Below are 18,470 nucleotides of genomic sequence, written 5' to 3'. Positions count from 1 at the left end.
GTGTCCCCTGAATTGGCAGGTGGATTCTTAACCACTGTGCAACCAGGCAAGTCGCTGCTGTTGTTTCTTGTCTCTCGAATTGGTGAGGAAAGGCATAAGGAGGCTGTCACGGGGAACCTGTAGGAGCAGCAGCAGTGGCCAGGAACAACAAAGGTGGCTTTGGACCCTCTAAGGCCTTCCCCAACTTGTGTGACTGCATCTAATTGGCAAAATCTCATTTGTTGCTAGAAACCCAGCCCCAAGCCAGTCTGGGGGTTTCGTTTTTTGGTGTAGATTTCCCACCCCTCCACACAGAAGGGCGGCTGAACAGGAGTTCAGAAAACCAAGCCGAAGAAGCCGCTATAGGCTCCAAGAAGCCTGTTTGCCCCTGTTTACAAATATTATCATTTTCCACGTTCACTATGATATCAAAAAAATCTGAGAAGCACTTCCCTAGATACACTCCTTTTGCACAGGTGCATCACTTAAATATTCAAGAACGTTCATGGTAGCACTGCTAAAAATAGAAAAACATTAGGAAAAACCCAAATGTCTTTTGGTTGTAAAGTATATAAATAAACTGCCATATATTCAATAATGGATACTATAGAGCTGTCAAATGAGTGACCTTATGAATACATATATGAATATGTATGGACCTTAATAAACATAATATAGAGAAAAATATCAAGGGGCAAGTAATATGTAATGTGTGATTTCATTGATACAAAGGTCAAAATAAGGTAAAACTAAATCATATGCTGTTGAATCTCTCTTTTACACACACACACACACACACACACACACACACACACACACACAATTTACCTTCTATAAAGCTGTGGTTTTCAGTGTGCATCAGAATCACCTGGGGGTCCTTTTATAACCCACATTCCTGGGTCTCTCCCCCAGAGTTTCTAACTCAGTGAGTCTGGGAATGGGGCCTGAGAATTTGTATTTCTAGCAAATTTCCAGGAGATACTGATGCTGCTGGTTCAGAGATTACAGTCTAAGAACCACTGCTGTAAGGAAATGCACAGGAATGATAAATACCAAATACTGGATAGTGGTTCCCCTGGTGAGGGAGGAAGACGTGATTAGGAAAAAATATTTAAAGATATTGGTCATGTCCCATTTATTAAACTGGGTGGTGAGTACCTGGCTATTTGGCACAGGTGGTCTTTTTAAAATTATTCTTTAAAATATTCATAAGAATTATAGTGAGTTTTGTAAATATAATCTATGTTAACACGTTAAAATGTAAGCAAAATAATACATGAAAAAATATTGGTCCCATCCAACACTTGCATTTCATGTTAACTTTTCTCTCTTGAGTTGTAGTCTTTTTTTTTTTAATTTTTTATTGTTTATTGTTTACAATAAACTGCATATATTTAGAGTGTACAATCCCAATCCCAGTTCTCTGGGTATATGCTCAGTAGTGGGATAGCTGAGTCATATGGTAGTTCTATTTCTAGTCTTGCAAGGAATCTCCACACTGTTCTCCATAGTGGCTGTATCAATTTACATTCCCACCAACAGTGCAAGAGCATTCCCTTATTCTCCACACTCTCTCCAGCATTTACTGTTTGTAGATTTTCCAATGATGCCCATTCTAATCAGTGTGAGGTGATACCTCATTGTAGTTTTGATTTGCATTTCTGTAATAATTAGTGATGTTGAGCAGCTTATCATGTGCCTCTTGGCCGTCTGTATGTCCTCTTTGGAGAAATGCCTATTTAGGTCTTCTGCCCGTTTTTTGAGTGGGTTGTTTGTTTTTTGATATTGGGCTGTATGAACTGTTTATATATTTTGGGATTAATCCTTTGTCTGTTGATCCGCTTGCAAATATTTTCTCCCATATTGAGGGTTGTCTTTTCGTCTTGCTTATAGTTTCCTTTGCTGTGCAGAAGCTTTGAGGTTTCATTAGGTCCCACTTATTTATTTGTGTTTTTATTTCCATTATTCTAGAGGGTGGATCAGAAAAGATCTTGCTATTATTTATGTTGAAGAGTGTTCTTCCTATGTTTTCCTCTAGGAGTTTTATAGTGTCTGACCTTATATTTAGGTCTTGAATCCATTTTGAGTTTAGTTTAGTGTATGGTGTTAGGAAGTATTCTAATTCCATTCTTTTACATGTAGTTGTCCAGTTTTCCCAGCACCACTTATTGAAGAGGCTGCCTTTTCTCCATTGTATAGCCTTGCCTCCTTTGTCATAGATTAGTTGACCGTAGTTTATCTCTGGGCTTTCTATTCTGTTCCATTGATCTTTATTTCTGTGTTTGTGCCAGTACCATACTGTCTTGATCACTGTAGCCTTGTAGTATAGCCTGAAGTCAGGAAGCCTGATTCCACCAACTCTGTCTTTCCTTCTCAAGATTGCTTCAGCTATTTGGGGTCTTTTGTGTTTCCATACAAATCATCAAATTTCTTGCTCTAGTTCTGTGAAAAAATGCCATTGGTAATTTGATAGGGATTGCATTGAATCTGTAAATTGCTTTTGGTAATATAGTCATTTTCACAATGTTGATTATTCCAGTCCAAGAATATGGTATGTCCCTCTATCTGTTTCTGTCATCTTTGATTTCTTTCATTAGTGTCTTATAGTTTTCTGAGTACAGGTCTTTGACCTCCTTGGTTAGATTTATTCCTAGGTATTTTATTCTTTTTGTTGCAATGGTGAATGCGATTGTTTCCTTAATTTCTTTCCAATCTTTCATTCTTAGTGTATAGAAATGCAAGAGATTTCTGTGTGTTAATTTTGTATCCTGCAACTTTACCAAATTCATTGATTAGCTCAAGTAGTTTTCTGGTGGCATCTTTAGGATTTTCTATGTATAGTATCATGTCATCTGCGAACAGTGACAGATTTACTTCTTTTCCAATTTGGATTCCTTTTATTTCTTTTTCTTCTCTGATTGCTGTGGTAAGGACTTCCAAAACTATGTTGAATAGTAGTGGTGAGAGTGGACAGCCTTGTCTTGTTCCTGATCTTAGAGGGAAGGCTTCCAGTTTTTCACCATTGAGAATGATGTTTGCTGGGGATTTGTCATATATGACCTTTATTATGTTGAGGTAGGTTCCCTCTATACCCACCTTCTATAGAGTTTTTATCATAAATGGGTGTTGAATTTTGTCAAAAGCTTTTTCTGCATCTATTGAGATGATCATGTGGCATTTATCCTTCAATTTGTTAATATGGCGTATCACATTGATTGATTTGCGTATATTGAAGAATCCTTGCATTCCAGGGATAAACCCCACTTGATCATGGTGTGTGATCCTTTTAATGTGTTGTTGAATTCTGTTGGCTAGTATTTTGTTGAGGATTTTTGCATCTAAATTCATCAGTGATATTGGTCTGCAGTTTTCTTTTTTTGTAGTATCTTTGTCTGATTTTGGTATCAGGGTGATGGTGGCCTCATAGAATGAGTTTGGGAGTGTTCCTTCCTCTGAAATCTTTTGGAAGAGTTTGAGAAGGATGGCTGTTAGCTCTTCTCTAAATGCTTGATAAAATTCACCTGTGAATCCATCTGGTCCTGGACTTTTGTTTGTTGGGAAATTTTTAATCACAGTTTCAATTTCGTTACTTGTGATTGGTCTGTTCATATTTTCTATGTCTTCCTGATTCAGTCTTGGAAGTTTATACCTTTCTAAGAATCTGTCCATTTCATCCAGGTTGTCCGTTTTATTGGCATATAGTTGCTTGTAGTAATCTCTTATGGTGCTTTTTATTTCTGCAGTGTCCGTTGTAACTTCTCCTGTTTCATTTCTGATTTTATTGATTTGAGTCCTCTCCCTCTTTTTCTTGATGAGTCTTGCTAGAGGTTTATCAATTTTATTAATCTTCTCAAAGAACAAGCTTTTAGTTTTATTGATTTTTGTTATTTTCCTTGTTTCTCTTTCATTTATTTCTACTCTGATCTTTATGATTTCTCTCCATCTACTAACTTTGGGTTTTGTTTGCCCTTCTTTCTCTAGTTTCTTTAGGTGTAAGGTTAGATTGTTTATTTGGGATTTTTCTTGTTTTTTGAAATCGGATTGTATTGCTATAAACTTCCCTCTTAGAACTGCCTTTGCTGCATCCCATAGGTTTTGGATCATTGTGTTTTCATTGTCATTTGTCTCTAGGTTTTTGTTTTTTTTTTAATTTCCTCTTTGATTTCTTCAATGATCTGTTGGTTATTTAGTAGCGTACTGTTTAGCCTCCATGTGTTTGTGTTTTTTACAGTTTTTTTTTCCTGTAATTGATTTCTAATCTCATAGCATTGTGGTCAGAAAAGATGCTTGATACGATTTCAATTTTCTTGAATTTACCAAGGCTTGATTTATGACCCAAAATGTGATCTATCCTGGAGAATGTTCCATGTGCACTTGAGAAGAATGCGTAATCTGCTGTTTTTGGATGTAATGTCCTATAGATATCTATTAAATCAAGCTTATTTATTGTGTCATTTAAAGCTTGTGTTTCCTTATTAATTTTCTGTCTGGATGATCTGTCCATTGGTATAAGTGGGGTGTTAAAATCCCCCACTATGATTGTGTTCCTGTCGATTTCCTCTTTCATAGTAGTTAGCATTTGCCTTATGTATTGAGAGTTCCTATATTGGGTGCATATATATTTATAACTGTTATCTCTTCTTCTTGGATTGATCTCTCGATCTTTGTGTAGTGTCCTTTCTTGTCTCTTGTAACATTTTTTATTTTAAAGTCTATGTTATCTGATATGAGGATCACTACTCCAGCTTTATTTTGATTTTCATTTGCATGGAATATCTTTTTCTATCCCCTCACTTTCAGTCTGTATGTGTCCCTAGGTCTGAAGTGGGTCTCTCGTAGACAGCATATATATGGGTCTTGTTTTTGTATCCATTCAGCCAGTCTGTGTTTTTTGGTTGGTGCATTTAGTCCATTTACATTCAAGGTAATTATTGATATGTATGTTCCTATTACCATTTTCTTAATTGTTTTGTTTTTGTTTCTGTAGGTCCTTTTCTTCTCTTCTGTTTCCTGCTTAGAGAAGCTCCTTTAGCATTTGTTGTAGGGCTGGTTTGGTGGTGCAGAATTCTCTTAGCTGTTGCTTGTCTGTAAAGCTTTTGATTTCTCCGTCGAATCAGAATGAGATCCTTGCTGGGTAGAGTATTCTTGGTTGTAGGTTCTTCCCTTTCATCACTTGAAATATATTGTGCCACTCCCTTCTGGCTTGCAGAGTTTCTGCTGAGAAATCATCTGTTAACCTGATGGGAGTTCCCCTGTATGTTATTTGTCGTGTTTCCCTTGTTGCTTTTAATAACTTTTCTCTGTCTTTAATTTTTGTCAATTTGATTGCTATATGTCTTGGCGTGTTTCTCCTTGGGTTTATCCTGCCTGGGACTCTCTGCACTTCCTGGACTTGGGTAGCTATTTCCTTTCCCATGTTAGGGAAGTTTTCTGCTATAATCTCTTCCAATATTTTCTCAGGCCCTTTCTCTCTCTCTTCTCCTTCTGGGACCCCTATAATGTGAATGTTGGTGCATTTAACATTGTCCCAGAGGTCTCTTAGGCTGTCTTCAGTTCTTTTCATTCTTTTTTCTTTATTTTTTTCTGCATCAGTGATTATCACCATTCTGTCTTCCAGGTCATTTATTTGCCCTTCTGCCTCAGTTACTCTGCTATTGGTTCCTTCTAGTGTATTTTTCATTTCAGTTATTGTGTTGCTTATCTCTGTTTGTTTGTTCTTTAATTCTTCTAGCTCTGTGGTAAACTTTTCTTGCAACTTTTCGATCTTTGCATCCAATCTTTTTTCAAAGTCCTGGATCATCTTCATCATCATTATTCTGAATTCTTTTTCCAGAAGAGTGCCTATCTCATCTTCATTTAGTTGTTTTTCTGGTGTTTTATCTTGTCATTTCACCTGCTACAAAGTCTTTTGCCTTTTCATTTTCTCTATCTTTCTGTGGCTGTGATTTTCAGTTCCACAAGACGAAATACTGCTGATACTGCTTGATTCTGTTGTCTGCCCTTTTGTGGAGGAAGCTGTCTAAGATGCTCGTGGGTGCTTCCTGATGGGAGGGACTGATGGTGGGTTGGGCTGGGTGGGCGGAGCTCAGTAAAACTTTAATCTGATTTGGTGGGTGGAGCTCAGTGACACTTTAATCTGCTTGTCTGCCAATGTGTGGGGCTGTGTTCCCACCCTGGTGGTCATTTGGCCTGAGGCGACTCAGCCCTGGAGCTTACAGGCTCTTTGGTGGGGCTAATGGCGGACTCTGGGAGGGCTCACGCCAATGAGCACTTCCCAGAACCCCTGCTGCCAGTGCCCCTGTCTCCTCAGTGAGCCACAGCTGCCCTCCATCTCTGCAGGCAACCCTCCAACACCAGCAGGTAGGTCTGGTTCAGTCTCCTATGGGGTCATTGCTCCTTCCCCCTGGGTCCTGGTGAGCACACTCTTTTGTGTGCCCTCCAAGAGTGGAGTCTCTGTTTCCCCAGTCCTGTGGAGGTCCTGCAATCAAATCCCTCTGGCTTTCAAAGTCTGATTCTCTGGGGATTCCTCCTCCCATTGCTGGACCCCCAGGTTAGGAAGCCTGCTCTGGGGCTCAGAACCCTCAGGACTTCTGCGGTATAACTGTTCTGCAGCTTGTGAGTCACCCAGGCAACATTTATGGGATTCGATTTTAATGCAATTGCTCCCCTCCTACCATCTGATTTCAGCTTCTTCTTTGTGTCTGGACATGGGGTGTCTTTTTTGGGGAGTTCCAGTGTCTTTCTGTTGATTATTGTTCAGCAGTTAGTTGTAATTCTGGCACTTTTGCAAGAGGGAGTGAATGCACGTCCTCCTACTCTGCCATCTTGATCCTTCTCCTTCTTGAGTCATATTCTTGAATAAGAAATGAGTCATGGGCACTTCCCTGGTGGTGCAGTGGTTAGAACTCTGTTCTTCCACTGTAGGGGTCTAGGGTTCGATCCCAGATTGGGGAACTAAGATTCCGCATACCATAGGATGCGGCAAAAAAAAAAAAAAAGAGTCATGGACCACTGAGCTAAACTTAAGAACTATTGAAGAGTTTTTTTTTTTTTTTTTAAAGGGCATTTATTGAGCTCTATCTAGATACCAGGAATACTCACACAAAGCTCCCAATGGTGCTGTAATGTATATGTTATCATCTTATTTTGCAGATGAGGAAACTGAAGAACACAATGGGTAGTAACTTGCGCTCATAGCATCCCAGTTATTGTATGAGGGAGCTAGAATTCAAACCCAGTTTGGGTGGCTGAGGGCCCACTCCCTGTGAGCACGCCAGGGTTTCACAAAGTCTTGTCTACTGATCACTTGCATCAAAATCATGCAGTGTTCTATAAATCAGATCCCCAAGCCTCAAGTCAGCCTATTATAGTAGACTTTGTGCAGGTGGGCCGTGGAATCTGCATTATATTTAGTTCCTTGGTGAAGCTTATGTATAAATGAAGACAGACTCAGGACCAACATTTTTCCAGATCACAGTGGACAATGAGACTTAGATTCTTGGCCGGTCTCACTCTGTATGCCCTTAAAATGAGAACAATATAATTTAAAAAATGTGTACATCTGGGGTTAACGTGGAGTCAGGGTGGAAAAGAATGTGTGTGGTGAAATATACTCAGCGAGAGAAGCCAGTTGACTACAGATATAAAACATTAAGATTATGCTGACGTCAGCAAGGGACCTATCTTGCCTATTTCGTACAACAAAGTGCTTCTACTTAAAAGAGCTGTAATAATTAGAGATGTGTAAATGTCCACTTCATCACATTTTTCATTTACAAAAATATTAACCCTGAGGCGATGTTTATAGCTCATAACTCGCATCTTTTTTAATGTTCAAAAGCAAACAAAAAAGGCACTTGAATCATATGGGGTGCTGCAGCCTTTGTGTGCCCTAGCACAGGGTACCTTGGAAAGAAATACATCAATAGGAAAAGCAAACCTCCAGCCCTCCCAGATGGGAGAATCTCATTTGATAGCAGTAGGAGTTTGGATTCTGATATGACTATGGAATGAGTGTTTCATAATTTGCATATTTTGAATCTGTTGCTTTCACCCAAATGCTTTTTACTTAGAAGATTTTTTTTTCACCAAGGCCTGAGAGAATAATAAAAATACTTTTGCCAGCTTTCAGAATTTGAGAAAGATCTTGTTTTCAAAAAGATAAGCTTGGCCATCAGAAAGGTAAGATCAAGAGAAGATGGAGGAGAGGACATAAGTGTAGAAATGGCTCAAAGGAAGAAGGATGTCTGGCATCTTTTCTTATAGTTTAAGAAGGCTTTTCATGGCTGTTTTGTTAGCCAGAGAACATTTGGATTTATTTTTGCCTTTCTGTATATTTATTAGAATTTTTCTTGCCTTTAATTCTGTACTGAACTTTGAATATAAGCTGTATAATTTTTTTTCCCAGATCTTTATTGGAGTATAATTGCTTTACACTGTTGTGCCAGTTTCTGCTGTACAACAAAGTGAGTCAGCTGTATTTATACATATATCCCCATATCCCCTCCTTCTTGAGCCTCCAACCCACCCTCCCTATCCCACTCCTCTAGGTCATCAGCAATCATCAAGTTGATCTCCCGGTGTTATGCAGCAGCTTCGCACTAGCTATTTTACATTTGGTAGTGTATATATGTCAATGCTACTCTCTCACTTCATCCCAGCTTACCCCCCACCATGTCTTCCAGTCCATTCTCTACACCTGCGTCTTATTCTTGCCCTGCCACTGGGTTCATGAGTACCATTTTTTTTTAGATTCCATATATATGCATTAGCACACAGTATTTGTTTTTCTCCTTCTGGCTTACTTCACTTTGTATGACAGACTCTAGGTCTATCATCTAACATTTTCTTAATCTCTGATTCCCCTACCAGTCATTTCATCATGGTTAATAATCAAATCCCAGCAGCAGAGAAGCACAAAAAAGCAATTCAGAAATTGGAGGTTTGTATATGTCTATTACTAAGACTTATTTCATAAGGAGTTTTAGGGCCAGGAGACTGATGAAAAAGCTGCAGAGCAGGTAGAAAATGATCTTCTCAACTTAGCAACTCAACTGCAAATTCTCTGTATTCCTCTCCCACTTACTAACTCATACCTTTCTGTTTCATTTCCAGATTTCCAGTTGGGGCCAAGAAGTGACGAATAGCACCTCTAAGCTAAACCAAGCTAGGTATGAGCCAAGGTAAAAACAAAAAAATCTGATATATTTTAAAGTTTCCAGTTTCCTAGCAGCATAAAATTTCCAGATTTAGTCCAATTCATATTTCATTTGGCTCAAATAAATACATTGGGAACTTCTTTTGAGGCCCTGGATAAGTCATTTTATCTCTCCAAGCTTCAGTCTTCCTAGTTGTGAAATAAAAGAGAAATATTAGGTCTCTTCCAAGTCTCAGAGCTCTGTTTTTTGTTTGTTAGTTGTTTGTTTTTGGATTCTATAGTTTAAGTAAAGAATTCAACAAAAACATCACTGAATAAGTAAAATTTGATTGAATTCACAAGGACTTTGAGTTTTATGTGCCTTACTTTTTGGAATAAGGAGTCCTTGTGAAAAATCATGCACTCACATGAATTCAAAAGGAATGCTGACTATATTTTAGTTTTGACCATGAAAGTATAAGTGATTGATTTGCTGCTACATATGTAACATTTATAAAGCTATGACCCATATAGCCCAGTCTCAGGATGGTATCACATTTAAAGAGAGAAAGAAAAAAAAAAAACTAAAAACAGATTCCTGGGCATTAAGATGCCTGACTGCTTCTACTTGCATTCTTGAACTTTTGCCATCACTACAAGGAATATGTATCCTGACTAGTCCACTGGTCCCAGGAGCAAGTAAGAGACATCTAAAGCAGAACCACTCTCACCTGGGACCAGCTTATATTAGCAACATCAGATAAATCACAGATCCATGAGAACAATGATTGTTGTTTTCTGTCATTGAGTTTGGGGGTGCTTTGTTACATAGCAGTTTTGTGCCAAGAGCTAACTGATACAGAGAAACAGCAATGTAATTACTAAGCTCTTGCTGAACTCTGCAAAAATTTTATGTGCTTCAGATCACCAAAGAATTCTACAACTCATAACCTCATTTATTTCATAGAATGACTCTGTGAAGTATGTATTATCATGTCTACTTTACAAATGAGAATGCTGAGGTTTATCTTACATTGTTGACAAGTTTCGGATGTTTATTCACACTTCCATCCCCTTATATGGGAACTCCCTGCCTTAGTACTTGCTGAATGGACTGGCCTAGGAAGTCAGTTCTGTATTATACAGTCCTGCTCCCTTATGGTTCAGACAGAGCTGATTGGGCAGCAATGAGCACCTGACTCAAGATCAACCAATTAGGGCTGGCCAGTGGCCAACCAGCTTTTTCTCTCTTGAGAGTTGCAATTAAGACTTAGAGACCAAAACTTTTTAGTGATAAAAGATCATATTATCTTGGGACCAGTTGCCTTGTTGGACCATGTATAAGCAGAGAACAAGAAGAGAAGAGAAGAGAAGAGAAGAGAAGAGAAGAGAAGAGAAGAGAAGAGAAGAGAAGAGAAGAGAAGAGAAGAGGAAGGGAGGGAGAAAGAGAGAGAGAAGGAATGAATGAATATGAATAATGAGCAGAGATGAGAGCCACAGGGGAGAGATATGGAGAGAGGATAGCTGGATTTCAGTTCCTGTCTCAGGGGATTACACCTTGCCACTCTTTAGTAAACTCTCCTTTTGCTTGCACTGGCTTGAGTGAGTTCCAGTTCACTGAATCCAAAAGAGCTTTAATCTGTTAACTGAGCGGTTTGCAGCCCTGTACATGGGCTTACAGCTTATAAGAGGCTCCTATGGGCTGCATTGTGTGCACCAAGTTCATATGTTGAAGTCCTAGCCCCCAGTACCTCAGCATGTGACTATACTGGAGATAAGGTCTTTAAAGAAATCATGTGGGCATTAGGGTGCACCCTAATCCAATATGACTGGTGTCCTTATAAGAAGAGACTAGGACACAGATGTGCAGTGGGATAACCACGTGAAGACACAGGGAGAAGACGGCCACATGCAAGCCAAGGAGAGAGGACCTCAAAAGAAACCAGTCCCACTGGCACCTTGATTTTGGACTTCCAGCCACCAAAACCATGAGACATTGGATTTCTGTGGTTTCAGCCACCCCATCTGTGGCACTTTGTTACAGCAGGCTTTGCAAACAATACAATGGCAGGTGCTTTCTCATCCCATCATAAGGTTTATTTTCCTCCTCATGGGCTGTACCCCATTTCCTGGCAAACAGCTTCATTACCAGGCACTATTCAAGTGAGGATGACAGGGAAAAAAATATCAAAATCAGAGCAAGGCAAAGTATTGAAAGGAAAATGGGAATGTATTGATATTGGCGCCCTAGAATTTCCAGATAAAAGAGGGATATTGAAAGGGGAGAAGACAAGTAACCCTGTGGAGAATTCATGAGTTAATAAGCTCATTGAAAGCCCACAGTTAATGAATTATGAATTTCATCACTGATTCTCTTCATTCAACTGCTTATTGTGGACACACATTAATCAGCACAAACTACACTTCTGTGGTAGCACAGAATTCCTCAGTAGGGAGGAAGAAGGCTCACATTTACTGAGGACCGACTAGGTGCCAGGCATGTGACCTCCACTGTATCATTTAATCCTCACCATAAGCCTATAAAGCAGGTTCTGTTATCACCCACAGTTAACGTGATGGGTATAAGCGAGGCTCAGAGATATGAAGTATTTTGCCAAGGTGTCCGAAGTGTCAGCATTTGAAAGCAGCTCTTTGTGATGTTATAGTCAACATCAGCTTCCCCCCCCACCCCCCACCCCACCCAGCCCCCAATCCGATATCCATTCTCTGTTCTTTTGGTAGTAACACATCCAAATTCAAGTCTTCCTTGGAGATACCCCCTTCCTCCATTCCCTCCCCACATGGTTTGACTGGGATTGGGTTTTCCAAAATGATTGATCAGGATTGAGCACATGATTCAAGCTGATCTAATCAGAGGTATTAAGTAACATTTTGGAGAAACTACAGAGATTTCAGAACAATGTCTTTTCCATACCTTGCGCTACCTTCCCTAAAGTACTCGTATTGAAATGCCCTGTCCTGCCTGCCCTTAGGTGAGGGGGACGGTCAGTCCCATGACCTTGTCCATTATTTCATTAACTTCTGCTCCCTACTGCCTACCCCAAGGTCTTATTTCCCTCCATTTCCCTACTGTTACCACAGCTGATTCTTCATAACACAGCTCTCTGAGGTTTTCCCAGCATTTCCTCTCACCTCCATCACTGCCTTTCTCTGACCCAACCTATATATTTCCACTGGGTCTTCTAATTCAAGGCCCTTGTTGTTGTTTATTCTTTCCTCCAAGCCTGACTTTCTCCCATTTCTCTAGCAGGATGTTTACCAGTTCACACTCACAATGGACCCCTTTTATTTCTGTTTTGTTTTTTTCAAACCTACTTCTCTGTTTCCTCTATATAATGCCTGTATTAGTCTGTTTGGGCTGCTATAAAAAAGTACCATAGACTGTTCAGCTCATACATTTCTCTCGTGCTATTCTGGAGGCTAGAAGTGTGAGATCAGGGTGCTGGCATGGTTGGGTTATGGTGAGGGCTCTCCTCTGGGTCGTAGATGGCTGCCTTCTTGCTGTGTCCTCACGTGGTTGAGAGGCTGCATGGGAGCTCTCTGGGGTCTCATTTTTATGGGCACTAACCCCATTCATGATGACTCCACCTTCATGACCTAAGCACCTCCCAAAGGCCCCACCTCCTAACACCATCATTATGGGGTTTAGGATTTCAACATATGAATTATGGGGGGATGTAAACATTCAGTCCATTGCAATGACATTTGAAAAACATTAACATATATTCTTTATCACAAAGTAGGTGGATGGTTCAAAATCAAGTGTTACATAAGTCATCCGATCAGGGCAGAGTCTCTCAAGCTTTATTTTAACCATTATCATCTCCCTAAGGAGTCTTTTCAGACATTTTTTTCTTATTTGCCACCCCACTCCGTGAAATGTTAGTGCCACAGATATAATGTATATCTGTTTATGTATGTGGCCCTTGAAAGGCTCATGAAATTGTAATATACAAGTTGCCCCTCCCAAGAACCAATTTTCACCCTGTTGGGGGAATTTTGCCCTTATTAAAAATGCATATTTGAGAAAGAGAGAGAAGAGCAAGAGAGAGAGAGAGAGATTAAGATAATCCAGTCAAACCAAAAATTTACTTATGCTAACATGGCCTTAATTATTCTGTACTTTATAATGGGCAGACTTGGCCCCAGAAGCAAGTCTGGTAATTTGTACTCAAACATATTGAAAGACATTCAGATCTTTCATTTGCTTCTAGCACATTAATGACTCTGTGAGCGGAGCGTGGATGGGCTTATTCTGGCTTAGAGTACTCTTCTTTGAAAAATGATGGAAGTTGCTTTTTTAAATTAAGGTAGCAACACCATTGATAATTTAAACATTGCAGGCATTCCAAAATGCTGTGATTTGCAACACTAGTTTTAATTAATGCCTGCAACCTGGCTGTGAAAATTGGGACCTGTAATTTGTGAGTTACAGTAACTGCTAGTGTTTATTAACCTAGCAGGTCAAATTCTGGTTTCATGGTCTTATATGTACATATATATCATCATCCTATTAAACTGCAAGTTGAAAGCCAAAGGGAGAGGGGAATAATCATCCACAGGTAATGTGTCACCTTTGAAAAGAGAGGTGAGAGCAGAGCAGTAAGGTTTTCTCCTACCCCTCCCCATCCTGCCTCTGCTGGTTAACTCTTTCCTCTCATTGTGTTATTTAATGTCTTCCTCCTTTTCGCATACTGGCAGCTCTATTACTGTACTGTCATTCATCTCATCCCACACAAAGAGTCTCCTGGTTTTCAAACCATATTATCCAATAACTCCTGAGGCTTTCTCCCACCTTCCTAACTTCCCTCCATTCTTTTGAGAATGAATGCTCACTATGTGCTAGGCACTACAGTGAACCTTGGGTATAATGAGAACAATATTAATACCACCGTTAGCTCTTACAGAGCACTGTGGACAGGGCACTACACACATCTCTTTACATATATTAACTTCTTCAGTCCTTGCAACCTCCTATGAAAAACCAGACCTAGCTCTCAACCTCTGGGTGTTTATTATGCAACAGAACCAGTTGCATTGGCCTGGCTTGATTGCAGGTTCCTGAAGGGTTCTCAGTGTCTTGCACAGAGAAAGGACTGGGCCGACCCAATTTAACTGGGAGAAAAATAAGCTTGAGAACTTCTCAAAAAGTGAGGCAGGATGGGACATGATGGAGAGACATTAAATATTTGCTTTTGCCCTCGATGAGACATATAGCACGCTGGTTAAAAATACAGGCTTAGATGGTACGCGAATAGTAGTTGGCTTGCCGGTCCCAAAATTTATTAGCTGGGTGACCATTGGGCAAGTTCCCCAGTCTTTCAAAACTTGTTTCTTCTTCATCTGAAAAATGGGGATGTTATCATTCCTGACACATAGGACCATGTGGTGATTCAATGACACGAACATAAGAAGGGCTTAATGCAGTGCCTGGCACTGATTGTGCTGTCAACCACAGTCAATATGTTTAGCTATTATTAGTATAATAATCTATCATGTTCTCTATGGCCGCCCAAGGAAATCCTTTCTGTAATATCAGGATACTTGAAGCTGTCAATTAATTAAACATTTTTTGAGCATCTACTCTGTGCAAAACACAGTGTAGCCATAGTGGGGGTTGATTCAAGATCTTATAATTTGTCTCTCATGGAACTTGGACTAATCACAACTGTAGTTACAGATTTATGTATATGTTAATATCTGTTGCCTCCGCCCAGGGCCAGCTGCATGGGTATGCGACCTGTGTAGTCACACGGGGCACCATGTTTAGGAGGGTCTAATGCTTGGTTTAATGCTCTGTGGTCATCATCTTGGAACTCTGTTTTTGCACAAGGGGCCCCATATTTTCATTTTTCACTCGTCCCACAAATGACGTCCTGCCTCTACCAGACTGTAAGCTCTGTGAGGGCAGGTTTGAAATCTCTTTTGCTCACATTGTACCCCAGGTTCGAGCAAAGCAAATGATTAATAAGTAATTACTGAATAGCGAAAAGAATGCAAATAGGTTGCAATGCAGACACACTGGGAATGGCACCCATGCTTTGGCTCAGGAATATCCTAGATGGGAATAGATGAGGGACCACTAAAAACTCCATTGTGAATTGAGGGTTTGGTCATAAAAAATACTGCCTTTCTCTCTCTCTCTCTCTCTCTCTCTCTCTATCCCCCATCTCTCTTTAAATAAACCAACCACATCTAGCTTTGTTAATTAAGCCAACTCTAACGTGGCAAGAAATGCCAAAGTAAAATTTTTAGTTTCATTTTGGTTATGTCACAGAATTAATATAGATTATTTTTTAATATATACTACTGTCACTGAGGGGATATTTGTGGGTAATGAAATGCATAGAAATATACGACATAAATAATATTTTTAAGAAAGCTGATAAGAAAAATATTCATTGGATGTGTGGGAATAAAAGGATAAGAGATTGAGATGTTCCCTTCCTTGGAATTTTTCTCCTTAAGTCTTCAGTGGTGCAGAAACCCCTTAAGTATAGCATGTGCTCTTTGTGAGCCCCCTACATTCATTCAGCAAAAAGGTACCGTCAGGCTAACATGTGCAAAGCACTGTGTCCCTTTGTGTACTAATAAAAAGAATGACTGAGACATGGTGACAGATGTCATTCATTCAATCATTCCAGTGCTTTCACAGAGAGATGTATGGTTGCTGAGACATCAGCAAGAAAAAAGGAAGTGGCCCGACCTAAAGGATCAGAAGGCCTCCCCGAGGATGTAACATTTGAGCTGGCTCCCAACTTGCTTGTGATCTTGGGCTTGATTTCTTCATCTAAAAATTAGGCATGGCAACTTCTACTGGAAATGGTTGTTGTAATGATCAGAAATAATAACTGTAATACCTTTGCAAAGAGCTGGACCATGGGATTCCTGAGTAGATATCAAGTAGCACTGCCCCAGGGGTTGCTGTTGTTCTTGAGAAGGACCCCTCAAAACTCATGGTTTCTGATTAAGCACCTCCCTCCCTTGCCCAGATTCTCACTTGCCCACCAGCATCTTTGTGAATCAGGAAGACATGATTTGAACAGGGAGGGACCCTTAGAAAGAGGAGCTATGAAAGAGTAATTTGTAACTGGAAAGGAACTGTGTTGTACAGAGACACCCAGGGTAGAGAAGTGAGTTCTGATTCTTACCCAACAGTGTTTAAAACTACCCTTTCACGTTAAAAATCATCCTCTCTTTACTCTTTCACCAGAGCACAAAAGAGTGGTTACTTGACATTAAAAATAGACACAAACAAAGCAAAATGTCATGAACATGATAAAACAGCACTCTTTATCATATCAAGGGTGTGCATGTACGTTTGTGCGTGATGGAAAAGAAGGTGGAGAAAAATGTTGGTTAATTACCCCCTGACACGAATCTGGTGAATGATGTCTAACAGTGTAGGAATTCACGATTCTGATTCCATAGGCAGAGATAAATAGTTCCAAGAACACAAAAAGCGTTTTTCTCCCGTGGTAACTTTTTCATGGTAACTTTTCCACAGGAAGAGATAAGTAGTTACGAGAACACAAAAAGGGTTTTTCTGCCATGGTAACTTTTCATAGTTTCTTTTGTTCTTTTAATCATGATTATATATTTTCTATATTACTTGGTTATACTTCTTCTTAGATGAAAAATGCTGTTCTTTTAATCTATGTCTTTGATAGTGCAAGAGCAGTGCCAGTAATTTTGATGTGGTTGCAAAATCTTAGCTGCATGATTAAGTTTAGCATCTCAAATAGACATAGGTAAGGGCACACCAAGTCATAATTATCCATTATATCCATCTGTCCATCCACCCATCTACCTGATCACCCATCCATCCATCCATCCATCCATCCATCCATCCATCCATCTATCCATCCATCCATCTATCCGTCCATCCACAGTGTCAAGTATTGGGCACTAGAAAAAGGAAACTGTTCAGATCAAGTGGAGGCAGGATTCAAATTTGTCATCTTTGATTTAAAAGAAACAACACTCCAGGGAGAGTCCATTCCAGGTAAGTTCCAACCTGAAACACCTGGCAGTTATTCTCTTTGCAGAGTCATATATGGTTAGTTACTTTTCTGATTGATTCACTAAGAGATGAAAGAGGAAATTAAGGAAAAATGTCAATCACCACCTGCTTGGTAACCCCTACTAGAGAGCATCCCTCCACTGGCCACAATCAGGAGGCCTGAGTTCTGGTCCCATCTTTGTCATGGTGTCATCTTTGATGAATTACTTAATCACTGTCTGCATCTGTTCCTTCCTGAGTCACAGGAGGTTGTGGGGACAAGTAAAAAATGGAGTAAAAATTGGATCACTTGGGAAAAAGTCAGAAAAATTCCACACTGAGGCAGGGAGTAGGAGCAAAACATTTGCTTTTCTAACCTGTTGGGGTTAAGCTTGAGTTGAGCAGAGCCATAAGAAAGTATCTTGCTGACCGTGACAAATGTGGTTGCTTGAGTTTACCCAGAGGTACCTGCTCAAGGCCAGAGCTTTCTCCACTTTCATCACTGTTGTACATCTTACCCTGCAGCCAGCAGCCTTGGATACCCACTTACAATCAAATTTGTGAGTCCATATCCATACCTACTGTGGTTGCCATGAAGTACGGGTGGTATAATAATCTCGGTGCCTTTTTATAACCATTTTTATATAATCAACCTATCATATTTGATTAAGTAAACCAATTCCCAGAGCCCCAAAGTGTTAGCATCTCTGAACCTACAAGACTGGGTGTTTACAGGGAGACCAGACCGATGTCTTTAGCCCAGGAACAGTAGACCCTTTTTGTTTTTCTTTTACTTTGTGAACTTCATTATTTTTGAAGCCCATTAATTTGGAATAACAAATGGTAGCTGGGATACTGCCTGGGTCAAAATTTAACATAATGCTATCTATGAAAATATAGGATGGATAAACAGCAAGGTCCTACCGTATAGCATAGGGAGCTATATTCAATATCCTGTGATAAACCATAATGAAAAGAATATGAAAAAGAGAATGTCTTATGTGTATAACTGAGTCACTTTACTGTATAGCAGAGGTTAGCACAACATTGTAAATCAACTATACTTCGATTAAAAATTAAATTAAAAAAGAAAGCATTTGCTAAATTAAAATTATTAATGTACATAATATCTAGGGGAGAATATTTAAATTATATGAAGATAAAACATTTTCATGTATGTACACTCATGTTGAAATCACTCAGTTTACACCTCCCCAAAGATGTTCACGCCATAACCCCTGGATTTTGTGAAGACATTCTGTTCCATGGCAAAAGGGACTTTGCAGATATAACTAAGGTTACGAACCTTAAAATAGGGAGACTATCTTGCAT

Source organism: Hippopotamus amphibius, chromosome 1 (genome assembly GCF_030028045.1).
Source record: "Hippopotamus amphibius kiboko isolate mHipAmp2 chromosome 1, mHipAmp2.hap2, whole genome shotgun sequence".
NCBI classification, from domain to species: domain Eukaryota; kingdom Metazoa; phylum Chordata; class Mammalia; order Artiodactyla; family Hippopotamidae; genus Hippopotamus; species Hippopotamus amphibius.
Note: the sequence above shows the minus strand (reverse complement) of the source record.